The sequence below is a fragment of the Barbus barbus genome (genome assembly GCF_936440315.1).
Source record: "Barbus barbus genome assembly, chromosome: 37".
In the NCBI taxonomy this organism is placed as follows: Eukaryota; Metazoa; Chordata; class Actinopteri; order Cypriniformes; family Cyprinidae; genus Barbus; species Barbus barbus.
Window position 1 is genome coordinate 14176646 of NC_136715.1, and position 12683 is coordinate 14189328.

General features: G+C 35.4%; 1 protein-coding gene across 7 annotated transcripts in view; it reads left to right on the forward strand.

Annotated features, from left to right (window-relative positions):
- The window catches only part of LOC306857176 (transcription factor EB-like), a 37957-nt gene that overhangs the window by 4130 nt on the left and 21144 nt on the right, over positions 1-12683 (forward strand). For 2 of the 7 annotated variants that reach the window (XM_079396948.1, XM_079396945.1), the window contains exon 2: positions 10058-10150. The exons of 3 other annotated variants lie outside the window; for them this stretch is intronic. The gene's annotated coding sequence lies outside the window, so the exon portion shown is untranslated. Of the gene's footprint in view, positions 1-8934; positions 9093-10057; positions 10151-12683 lie in introns of those variants that run through there. 2 more of the 7 variants (XM_079396950.1, XM_079396947.1) reach the window with 2 other exon arrangements.

The following is a 12683-nucleotide window of genomic DNA, read 5'->3' on the forward strand; positions in this document are numbered from 1 at the left end:
TTCAAGATACAAATGAAAGGTATATTAAAGTGTACATGGGGAGCATGGAAACAGTAAGGAGTGTAGTGTACTCGATGTACTGAGGAATGTGAAGGTCAGGATGTGCAGAATGATGTTAGCTCCACGGGCACAGGGACAGACAGTCCCGACCTTGTACTTGCCCCTTTATTTCAGGTGCACCATTGTAGCTGTACCCCTGGCTCTGGGACAGTTAAAAGCAACAGTGATAGAAATGCATTGTAAGCTTACATTATGTCTTTACCCAGTAGACCAATGATTTCCTCTTTGCTCTACAGATTTTCTAGTCGGTATATCCTCCTAAAACACACACAAAGTTGTCATTTTGTGATATCACATGGATGTGGCATATATGCAAAGCTGAGCAGAGACAGTAGAGAAATCTGTAGCAGTATCAGTACATGATTAATCCTCTGCAAGTATGTGTATAAAGGAGACACATAATACATATTTAGTAATTCAAGATTTTGTATAGCAGTGGTGTATCAAGGTGATGTCTAGTGCAGTGGTTCTCGACCAAGGGTCCAGGGCCCATTAGGGGGCCTCAAGATTACTTTAAATTATTAATAAAAAATACATAAAAATTGTATTAAAATATTTAAATAGTTTCTTTTTCATTCAAATGTAATTTTTATTCAAAAAACAGGATTCCCATGGTCTTGGAAAACCTGGTTATGAGGAAGCCTAATTTCTATACATTTTTTAAATCACATTTTTATTTTTATGCTAAGTTCTAATGGGGTATGCTACTTGAGTTTAATAATAAATAAATAGGAATATTGTGGAATATAATTGTTTTAGTTATCTCTTGTCATAAGAGACTAAGACTAATTATATATATAACACATACACATGTATAGTCTTAGTCAGGGTTCACCCACAGTCTGTTTACTGATCAGCTGATGCATATTGCATACAAAAATGGGAAGTGTTGGTTAATCTCGAGTTCCAGTCTGTTGTAAAACAAAGCTGTGTTTGGGCCAATTTGTTGCTAATGTGTATACTTTATTCGGTTATTATAGTTAAATAAATTTATAAATTAGTTTTATTTTAATATCATTTTCGAATTTGCTATAAAATTCAGTTTAGTTTTTATTAGTTTCATTAATATTTTTGTTTTAGCTTAGTTTTTTTTATTTTGTGAACACATTTGTATTTAGTTTTTATATACACTGAACAAAATTATAAACGCAACACTTTTGCCCCCATTTTTCATGAGTTGAACTCAAAGATCTAAGACTTTATGTACACACAAGGCCTATTTCTCTCAAATGTTGTTCACAAATCTGTGTAAATCTGAATTAGTGAGCACTTCTCCTTTGCCGAGATAATCCTTCCACCTCACAGGTGTTGCATATCAAGATGCTGATTAGACAGCATGATTATTGCACAGGTGTGCCTTAGGCTGGCCACAATAAAAGGCCACTCTAAAATGTGCAGTTTTATCACAGAGCACAATGCCACAGATGTCGCAAGTTTTGAGGGAGCGTGCAATTGGCATGCTGACTGCAGGAATGTCCACCAGAGCTGTTGCCCGTGAATTGAATGTCCGTTTCTCTACCATAAGCTGTCTACAAAGGCGTTCCAGAGAATTTGGCAGTACATCCATCCGGCCTCACAACCGCAGACCACATGTCAGGTTTTCTCGTCATGGATGAATCCCGGTTTTCACCGTACAGGGCAGATGGCAGACAACGTGTATGGCGTTGTGTGGGTGAGTGGTTTGCTGATGTCAACAGTGTGGATCGAGTGGCCTATGGTAGTGGTGGGGTTATGGTATGGTCAGGCATATGTTATGGACAACGAACACAGGTGTATTTTATTGATGGCATTTTGAATGCATAGAGATACCGTGACGAGATCCTGAGGCCCGTTGTTGTGCCATTCATCCATGACCATCACCACATGATAATGCATGGCCCCGTGTTGCAAGGATGTGTACACAATTCCTGGAAGCTGAAAACATCCCGGTTATTGCAAGGCCAGCATACTCACCGGACATGTCACCCATTGAGCATGTTTGGGATGCTCTGGATCGGTGTATATGACAGCATGTTCCAGTTCCTGCCAATATCCAGCAACTTCGCACAGCCATTGAAGACGAGTGGACCAACATTCCACAGGCCACAATCAACAACCTGATCAACTCTATGCGAAGGAGATGTGTTGCACTGCGTGAGGAAAATGGTGGTCACACCGGATACTGACTGGTTTTCAGACCCTCCAATACAGTAAAACTTCACGTTTTAGAGTGGCCTTTTATTGTGTCCAGCCTAAGGCACACCTGTGCAACAATCATGCTGTCTAACATATACAAATATACACCAAAGGAAGCAGTCAAGCCTTTTTACTAAATAAATCTCAAACAAACAAACAAATCTCCTTGAGATAACCCCATGTGCGTGATGTGCTATTGACAGGTATTTCCCTAAACTGTCACACAGCTCATATATTTTTCCGCTAAGGGGTGAGAACGTAACGATTACGAAAATTATATTTATTTTATTTCAGTTAGTTTTTCAATAACTGTTGTTAGTTTTGTTTCGTTATAGTTTTTATAGTTCGTATATTTTCAGTTTACGAAATAGTTTTTTCATCAGTTGTTTTCGTCTTAGTTTTTGTTTAAGACAATAATATTATACAGGCTTTTCAGGGAAATAAGGTAGAGGTATACTTTTTCAAAGGGTTCCGCCACAATGACAACTTTTGTACCTTTTTTTTTTTTTTTTTTTTTTGTGAGAGTGTACAGTTGTCCTCTATGAGTTAACATACTGTGTAATAATAACAAATGAAATTACATTTGTTTGCTCTCATCCCCACATTGTCAGTCACTAGTGGGTGCAATGTTTATGTCAGCCTTCACCCTGTAAATCTTACATGTCTAAACATGGACATGGTTGCTTTTTTTACACTCTGACTAAGGTCCCAAAGCATCCTGCCTCTCTTTCTCAACGTTTCTCTCTACACACACATGCCAGATAGGACAAAGGCAGGCATAGTTGCCATACCGTCAAGTGAACGCTGCTAGATTTGAGTGGGGGAGCCAGAGAGGGAGGTGGATCCTGCGTTGTAATGCAGCAGAAGTAATGCTGACAATTGCAAACAGTGTTCTGCTACTACCAGCGCTCCTAATCTCATAACATATCTCCCAAAGAACTCTTTGGCCATGGCTGATCTCCAGGCATTCTTGGTTAAGCCATTGCCAACAAATTAACACTCTTGTATTCATCATAAGTGTAACTATTGGGGTCACAATAGTAACTTAAAAAAAAAAGAAAGAATACATTTACTTTCAACAATAGGGCTATTTTAGTTTGATTAAAATGAAATAAAAAATAGTTTTGTTACTTGAAATAAAATAAATACAAACTGAAATAAATTAGAATTAGCAAAAATTATTTTTTTTATGAGGCAGCATTTTTCATTTTCATTTAGTTTAACTTGATGCACAAAAATAATTAAAAACAAAATAAAAATTAATAAAAACTATGTAGACATGTTTAAAAACAACAAAAGTAATAAAAATAGCAAAAAAACAACAATTACTAAAACTTTTACTAACCATAAAATAGATAAATAATCTAATATATTTGTTAACATCAAAATTAGTGCTGTCAAACGGTTAATCACGATTCATCGTATCCAAAATAATTTTTTTACATATGTGTGCATACTGTGTATATTTATTATGCATATGTAAAGACACACACATACAGCATATATTTAGAAAATATTCACATGTATTTGCATGTATACATTTATATTCATATAAATTATATCATATGTAAATATATTAAATATACAAACGCAACATATTTTTCTTAAATATACTGTATACATGCATGTGTGTGTATACAGTGTGATATAAACGTAACAAATATACACAGTACACTACACACATTATGTAAACACAAACTGATTTGTTTTTTTTATATTTTGTATTTTGCGGTTAGTTCACAGTACTAGACAATATTAGTTTCTTAATGCAGCATTTGTCTATTAAATAATGCATATATTTAAAATAAAATCAGTGAATACAGTGTTTAAGTTAAAAATATAGTAAGTTTTTAAAATCCAATGCATATAAGTCAGATTGATGTCATCTGGTGGGAGGAATAAAGGAAATCGTATAATACCATGGTGTAATTTTGGGATTCCCCTCATACATCTTAATGTCATTACAAAATGCATGAGTAAGTTTTTAGTTCCCTCAATATCAGAAAAGCGTATGGAAAATAATAGAAATGCCACACCAGCTTGTTTAGACAAAGTCAGGGTCTAGAAATATCCTCCTTTCCATAGGCTATTGTCAGGAACACAACAGTTCCTTGGTCATAAGCTACACGTTGCAACAGGCCACAGCTGTTCGAACCAAAGAAATGCAGTTTTGTCGCTGGTGCTCCTTCTATGCCCCAAAAATACTACTGTAAATATATTGTTGTCTGTATTTAGTTTATTAAACTGCTTCATTGTGTGTGCACAAAGCTGGTCTTGTCTTGCATATTGAATGTCAACAAGCCGTTTTTGCACACTTTGCAGTAGGGCTGCACGATAAATCGCATGCGTGTCTCGTCAGTAAAGCCGGTTCTCTTGATTAGTAGTAAATGTCCATCACCTATTTTCAAATGGAATGGCATTTACTACGCAGAACCGTAGTTCACTGACAAGCGACACAAAATCACGTTCATAATCGCAGATGAATCGCATTCGATTATGAATGCGATTTTGCGTCGCTTCTCAGTGAACTACAGCTCTGTGTAGTAAATGCCGCTCCATTTGAAAACAAGGTGATGGACATTTACTACTAATCAAGAGAACCGGCTTTACTGACGAGACACGCATGACAAATGCATGCGATTAATCGTGCAGCCCTACTTTGCATCTGCGTAACTCTTTCTGTCTGTGTTTATCGTTTCAAAAGCACCCCAGCGAGGTCTTTTTGGAGGAAAGGTCACTGGTTGTTTGAGTACTTTGCAGAGGTCACAGCGCCTAAATGGAAATGCATGGTGTCCCATCTTTTATTACCCATCATGCACCTTTCAAACAAAGCTAAAGAAAAAACAGAGCTTTGAACTGATCACAAAAGTCTGCTGAGAAGCGAATCTTAGATACAGAGGAGAATAAAGGAGATGGGCATTTGAAAATAAACAGTTTGTTTTGGTTTGTCATTATTAAAACTTCAGCTGAGCTATGATAGGCAGCTTCACATTAGTTCCGTGAAACGGAATCTGTAAACTTCTATAAATTCCCACAGACATTTTGCTCTCATTGTAATTTTGGTAACTTTGGTTTGTGGCCATGCTGAACCAATCTGTTTTGCATGTAATTTCACTGATGTTTAACCTTTAGAAAGTAATGCGCACATACAATTACAAAGCAGTTCTTTGTTTGGTATGTTCAGCAGTGCTTTAGAATATTTTTTCCCTGGAAATTACCCACATATTACAGACAGACTGGAATAATTTGTCATGAATATGGTATATAACAGTGGTTCTGAACTGTTGTCATGGGCAGCAGCAAAAATGCAAATAAAAATACTTCACACACATTTCCTTTTTTGGGTAAATAACACCTCTCCTCTGTGGTTATGCATTTACAAATTTGTCAGTTTTCCTAAGCTATGATAATCCGTTTGCATATTACTGATATTACAATTCAAAAGTTTGGGTCTGTGAAATTTTTGAAAGTCTCTTACAGTCTCCAAAAACAATAAAATAACTTTTTATTTATATATATATATATATATATATATATATATATATATATATATATAATGTGTGTGTGTAAAATCTAATTTATTGCTGTGATGGCAAAGCTGAATTTTCAGCAAGCATTACTAGTCTTCAGTGTCACATGATCCTTCAGAAATCATTTGGGTGGTGGTCAACAAACGTTTTATTGATTTTTATTTTTATTATTATTCCTTATAGTGCTGTCAAACGATTCATTGCATCCAAAATAAAAGATTTAGTTTATATAATATATGCATGTATAACTAAACTGAGCTAGACAAAGACATCTCTGAATTCAATAATGAAATGCCTTTAACTGAAAGTTGAGTGTTTAATCTTATCATTATACATTACTAGCTTTGATACTGTTAAGTGCTTTGACACAATCTGTATTCTTAAAAGCGCTATATAAATAAAGGTCACTTGACTTGACTATACTGTGTATTTATTGTGTATATATATATAAATACAAACACATGCATGTATATATTTAAGAAAATGTTTATATATTAAATATATTTAAAATATAAGAATATGTAAATGTATAAACGTAAATATTTTCAAAATATATACTGAATGTGTGTTTATTTATACATGCATAATAAATACGCACAGTACACACATTATGTAAACAAAATATTTTATTTTGGATGCGATTAATCATTTGACAGCACTAATTCCTTCATATTTTTTGTGGAAAACATGATACATTTTTTTAAGAAACAACATTTATTTGAAGTAGAAATCTTTTTGCAACGTTATAAATGTATTGACTGTCACTTTTGATCAATTTATTGGATTCTTACAAAATATAGTGAAATGGTACAGTATTGTTCATAGTGAATTTACATTTTACATTTAATCATTTAGCACACACTTTTATCCAAAGCGACTTACAAATGAGGAGAGCAATAGAAGCAACCAGACCAACGAGAGAGCATCCGTATACAGGTGCTGTGACAAGTCTCAGTTAGTCTAGCACAGTATACAAAGCAGACTGAATAGAATAGAATAGGTAAGTGCTAATTAATTGGTCAGGTGAAAAAGATTTCTAGATGTTTTTTTTTAAAATGGCTAAAGACTCAGCTTCTCGAATTGAGATAGGCAGGTCGTGCCACCAGCTGGGAATGGTCCAAGAAAATTATTTTTAAGTTGTAGTTTCTCTAAGGATTTTTTGCATATAAAATTTGTCAAATTTGGATCCTGAGACAACTGCTCAAGAATCACAGTTATACTGGAAATCAAGCTATTCATAACAATTTGAGACTTTAACTGTAAGTCCTTAAATATTGGTATAAAGTTTGATCCTGTAAATGTCACGCAACCCCATAATGCAGAAATAATTTCTTTTTTTATGCGCACATGATCTAAAGCAGAGGTGGGAATTATTCAGGCATAATGCAATACTCATTTCTTGTAAGTAACATCTCACTTCCTCAACTCACCCTTCCATCAGTCTTTATGTCTGATGATTGTAATTCATTTTGGCCTACTGAATGCACATTTGACTCTTTCTTGGGGGCAAATCATGGTGTCATTCCTTAAAATGTATCTGTCCTTTACCCAGTGCACTTTGTGGAACATTTTACAGAATATAAACATAATATTAAATGTCTGTTTTTAGGATCACTAGGGGGAGACAATGTCACAGCTGTTTTGTATTTATTCTGAAAGCACCACTTTCATGTATCTCTTAAGGTCTTTGCATCAATCTTACTTGTTGGGAAAGCTCTCAGTGTTTCCTGATTTCCTGCAGTGCACCTTCCATTACATTTGACTTTTCTCCTCTGTCCCCACCCCCTAAATGACAAAAACAAAGCTTTTACAATTTAGCTGACATTTCAGTCGAAAACTACATTCAAGGTTTGCATTTTTGCCAGAATATTTACCCACTCTCATGTTGTTCCAAATGTGTATGACTACTTTTTTTTTCTTCTGCAGATCATAAAAGGTTGAACGGTGTCATCTCAACATTAATGAACTCCAATAATCATTGCATCTTCTTTTGAGTTCCACAGAATAAAGAAAGTCATACATGTTTGTAACAACACAAGGCTGAGAAAATGACAATTTTCATTTTTGGGTGGACTGGCATATTAACTGCCAATGATTTCATGCATTTCCATCGTATGAAAAGAGCCATTTTATTTTTTTATTCAATAAAAGATACATTAAACTGATCAAAAGTGACCATAAAGACTATGCTACAAAAGATTTCTATTTCAAATAAATGCTGTTCCTTTGCACTTTATATTCAGCAAAGAAACCTGAAAAATGTATCTCAACTTCCAAAAAATATTAAGCAGCACAACTGTTTTCAATGAGAATAAAAAAATGGTTCTTGAGCACCATATCAGCATATTATTACAACAATTTCTGTAGGATCATGAGACATTGAAGACTGGAGTAATGGCTGCTGAAAATTCAGCTTTGCCATCACAGGAATAAATTACATTTTAAAATATATTAAAATAGAAAAAAATATACATTAAATTGCATAAATATTAAAAAAAAGTTTTGATTGTATTTTACCAAATTAATGCAGTCTTAGTGAGCATAAAAGACTTTCGATCACAAACTTTTGAATGCTTGTCAGAGCACCAGGTCATGATCCCATAGCAAATCAAGGGATATGGGTTTAATTGCCATGTTAAAAAAGCACCTTTAATGCAAGTCTCTTTGCATATAATCCTCTGCCGAATGAATTATTAGACATTCATGTGACATTCATGTGCATCTGCATGCTTCAACTTGTGGTGAAGGCAACACCGTGCACCGATTAAGAGCGACTTCCCTGATAATTTACAGTAATCTAAATGTGTCAATACGTGGCGTGTAAAGCGTATTTCTACACGTCCACATGAGTGTTTTGCTGACCCAACCTAACCAGAGATTCACCACACTCCTCCAGACTCATTACATTCAGCAGCACAGTCAGATGAGATGGAAGAGGACTCGAGGAAAGAGATGAGGGACAATGAAGTCCCCTTCTTCCTCTCTCACGGGAGCTCACAGGGTTTCATTTAGGGGAACTGGAGGGGGTGATAGACAGAAGAGAAGTTGTGGACACTGTACTGTAAGACTTCATGACTAAGGATTTCCCTGTGACTGCTGATTGCTCTCCCTCTCTTTTCTCTGTGGCTATTGGTCACGAGTGGCGGCGCTGTCAGCCAGCACAGCCTCTAGTATAAGAGCCATGCTTCAACATGAAGGCTCAGTATTTTGTTAGGACGCCACTGGTGTCTGGACTTGCATGAGGATTGTGTATCTGTGACGAATTGGACAAGATAATCATTGACCGGCCTTCTTCGTTTGCACTGCCTGTCTACAACTGCGTATAAGGTATGGAGAGTGAATCATTACCGAGATTTGTGTATAATTTGATATCAATGACCTGCAACGAGATTGAATATTCACTTTGTTGGATGCACATATTCAGTGGTTGGGAAATGTGTTTTATTGGAAGTCTCGCACTTAATTGAGATCTACTTGGCTTGCCAATGTAGGCTCTTGTTAAGCATGTTTGATTAACATGGTTGTGTAGATATTTAAAAGAGATTATATGTCGATTTGGACTAGCTTTTATAATGATGGTCTATTATTGTGAAAGAAATCAGTGGCAGACATCCTTAAACCAACCTGGATGGAATCAGTGGACTTTGTGGCATTTTCAGTGCTGATTTTAGAGTAAAAACCTGAAGTTTGGGTTTAAATATAGTAAAATGTTATATAGTTATGTATTTCATTTTATTTTTAGAGGGACAAATATTGGCAGTTAAATATTAGCAATATTAACTAAAATATACACATCATCTATAGTCCCTGGAAAGCAGTGCTTTTTTTATGGTTGACCATAACGTGCTTATATTTCCTGTAATGTAGGTGATTGCTCTAAGATCACTGGATCCATTGGATAGAATGATTGTGCTTGGATATATTAATGTATCTTATTTTCATCAGCTTTAGCAGGAATAGTCATACACCTTGTATCTCACCTCAATGTACAGAATGTCTTTACTTGGTTATTGGGTCTGTAAATATGAACGCACTGTACACGTTTAATTCTCACAGTTTGGAGAGAAGTTTAATTAGATTTTCCAGTTTAACCAAGATATCAGATGTACATATAAATAGATATATCCTTGATGCACCTGTTGCCTTTTTACTTTGACCACTAGAAACAGCAGTCGCAGCTATCTGCAACATTGTCATCGCTCCAGTTTATCCAGCCACAGCCGGAAACCTCTTCATGTTACTCACCGGGCAAAGAATGGCCATTAATGCAAATCTCTGTGTCTCTTTTCCAGTTTTTCAGCCCACTCATAAGCAGGCACCCAGTCATGTAGAGAGCAGTGCGTGGAGGACACCCAGATCACTTTCAGCACTTTCTACACAAAGAGGTAATTGTGAGAGATTTCTCACAGAGAGAAATGAATAAAGGCACAGAAAGTCATGGAGAATACACAATTCAGTGCGTGTCCGAACGCAGCTGGGCCTGTCTGTTTGGAAAATCCATTGGATCGTTTATACATTTTCCTGTAAGCGTCGTCAAAATTGGAAGTTGCATTAGGTCGTTATGAGGTTGTGATTTCCTGTTGAACGAGTGAGCAATCAGTGACAAGGGTTGAGTAAATAAAGTGACCTCTCAGAATAAAATGGTTTATATAAAGAAAATATGCATAAAAAGCATATCTGACATTGAACTTGACACAGAACTTAAAACTATTCATGGTTCTTCCAAGTCCATGAAAATCTCTGCATGTGGCTCTCACTGCATGCCACAGCATTTGTGAATTGTTTTTTTTTCTCCAAACTTCTCAATAGCAGCATTGTCCAATAATAATAAACCAATATATTTTCCTTTGCTTCAGAGCCAAGAGGTCAGACAGTAATTGGCATGGCAAAGACAGCAGAAACGAAGTAGTTTTGTTTGTGCGTTTTGAACATTTTGAAAAAAAGTCACCCACAGGTCATTGTAGTCACTAGATAAAAGAGAATCTAATCAAGTTAGACTATAACAGTAAAAACTTCTGAAACATCTGAAATGTATTATCACAGTTGTGTCAGGATTAAGTTGTCTTGCATTGACTAGCAATGACTAGCATTTACTTAAAAGTAAGGAAGGTCACGAATGTCTTGCTCATGTGAAAGCTGGGAAACCTAAAAAAGTGTTTGTTCCCTTTTGATATTTACTGAATTGTCATTTTCTCCATTATTATTGTCAATCCGTCGTTAAACTAAACCATATATATCACTTTTGGAATGAGGACAGCAGAATCAGTGACTGTAAAAGCAGAAGTTCGATTGATGTTTATTTACTTGATTGCGAGAGTTTGAGAGTGAGGTAATCGCTGTTTTAGTGGGAGCCCAAGAAGCATGACCACACTGCACATGACACAAGCATCATTTGGGGATTTTTATTTTTTATTTTCTTGAAATCATGGGACCCCAGATGATATTCAGTGATTTAATTGAAGCCCACACGTCATTATCTTTGTTTTCTTTGTGCACAAAAAGTATTCTAGTCGCTTCATAAAATTGCAGATGAACCATTCATGTCTCATGGCCTACTATTTTATAGTATATAATATTTTAATTTGTGTTCCGAAGATGAATGAAGGTCTTAAAGGGTTAGTTCACCCAAAAATGGAAATTCTGTCATTAAATATTCACCCTCATGCCGTTCCAAACCTGTAAGGCCTTCGTTTATCTTCGGAACACAAATTAAGATATTTTTGCTCTCAGACCCTCCATAGACAGCAAGGATACTACCTCGATTAAGGCACAAAAACACAATCAATGTAATCAGTGTTGTTTACGTCCAGTAGAAAGCATACGCATGCAGAACGTTTGGGATTCTCTCCAAAATGGTGGAAGACGGTACCTCGGGGAGAAGTATTGTTGAATAAATTGTTATTATTAAGGATGCATCAATCCGATACTCTGTATCGGTATTGCCGAAATTGGCATTTTCTGCCGGATCGGGTATCGGTCAGACGGGACCGACCCAAATCCGATATTGTGTGTATGCTATTCTGTGTTTTTGTTAAGCCCACGAAAAGCACAAAAACATTATAAAGCACCATAAAGTTTCATGAACTATATTTTAAATGTTCTGAAGCGTTCCATAGTTTAATGTGAATATTTAAATCAAGTTTCGTATTACACTTTTGCGCAATGAAAGATAATTAATAGTCTTTTTTTGTTCTGTTTTATCTATGTTGCTGGCCTCATTACTGTGCTATGCATTTAAAAGAAATGTCTTTTCATTTTAAAGCATATTTATATATTAGGCTCTATATGGCTACTTGTTTTTCATGAATGTATTTTATAACAATACAAAGAGCAATGTGTAATATTTTACCAGATTTAGTCCTACACTTATTAACTTTTATTTGTTCCCCACTAAATGTTGTTTTACTAGATGTTTAGTTTAATGTTTTTATAAAATTATTGTGCACCTATGATTTTTCTAGAATAACTTTTGCTGCTGAATTATCCACTAACCTAGTTTATAATAGTATGTTTTATCATTTATTATTTTTTATATATAAATATATATATATATATATATATATATTCATTTGTTATTTTTCATGAAAATGTCTATATTTAGCAGATTGTGTTTAACACACACAAGAGTGATGATCAGGTGAACACAGAAGTATAGAAAGTATAGAAAAAAAACTGCGCTCGGATTGGATCAGTTGTGAAAAAATAGTATCGTTGCATCCCTAGTTATTATTGTTTTCTTTGCGCACAAAGTATTCTCGCTGCTTTGTAAACTTGCAGTTGAACCCCTGATGCCACATGGACTATTTTACCGATGTCCTTGCTACGTTTCTGTGCCTTGATCTTGGGACTATCCTTGCTGTCAATGGAGAGTCAGAGAGCTCTCCAATTTCCACAAAAATATCTTATTTTTGTGGAACG